Source organism: Penaeus monodon, chromosome 33, assembly GCF_015228065.2.
Source record: "Penaeus monodon isolate SGIC_2016 chromosome 33, NSTDA_Pmon_1, whole genome shotgun sequence".
Taxonomy (NCBI): Eukaryota; Metazoa; Arthropoda; class Malacostraca; order Decapoda; family Penaeidae; genus Penaeus; species Penaeus monodon.
In genome coordinates, this window is record NC_051418.1 from 31,760,246 (window position 1) to 31,761,144 (window position 899).

Genomic DNA, 899 nt, shown 5'->3' on the forward strand with positions numbered 1-899 from the left:
ACGATTGTCAAGAGTCATGAATGCTCTTGAGTGAAATTTTTAGTATTATGGTGTAAATTATATGATAACCTTGTGATTTCTCCTCTCTGTCTCTGTCTCTATATCAAACTGATAACTAATAATGTCAAAAAAAGTCTTGTGGATGCTACAGAAGAATAAAACAAAATTTAAAGGTCATAATTTATTAAAAATACAACACAGCAATTCAGTAAAATTAAAATCTCGATGCGCATGTACAATCCAGTAACCTGCCAAAGAAAAAAAAATCTAATTAAACGTCTCCATATTGTTAGTATAGCAAAGACCTAATAGCACAAATTCATTCATCTTAAAAATATATTATATACATGTCTCCAAACAATAGCTTTACATCCAGTCAACAAGAAGAGGGAAATTTCGGACTACAATTTATCGTCTTCTTTCACTTTTATCAATGGTAAACAAAATTACTATGAAATATCTTGTGTTTAGTTGACTGAATGCTTCGGCGACAGCTTACTGTTATCAAGAAAGGCTACTCAATGTCAGTCTTGTTCTTCTTATAAAAAAATGGGATATGTTCTCGACTCATCTGAATGTCCGTCATCAAGTTTCTCTTACTTATCAAAAATGAGTTTCTTCTATACTCAACTGTTATTACAAAATCTAACGTTAACAACTGATTGACTGTTCTCTTAATTCATTCTTAATTAATGGGTGTTACAGCGTTTAAGTCCGAAATTTGTCTGATAGAAATTTCTTCATTGACTCCTCGCGAAAATGTCCTCAACACCTGATTTTCGTTAATAACTCGGCCGATGTTAAATACAGCTCAAGAAGTGTCTCACTGTCTAAATTGTCCTTATGAGACGCCTACAACAATCTGCGATTTTACAGAGGTAACATATAGCTCAGTGGTT

At 32.6% G+C, this 899-nt stretch overlaps 1 protein-coding gene across 1 annotated transcript in view; it reads right to left on the reverse strand.

Moving 5' to 3' along the window:
* Positions 1–166: 166 nt before the first annotated feature.
* Positions 167–899, reverse strand: part of LOC119594340 (protein catecholamines up-like) — a 3,897-nt gene continuing 3,164 nt past the window's right edge. The window contains exon 3 of the mRNA XM_037943398.1: positions 167–248. The gene's annotated coding sequence lies outside the window, so the exon portion shown is untranslated. The remainder of the gene's footprint in view (positions 249–899) is intronic.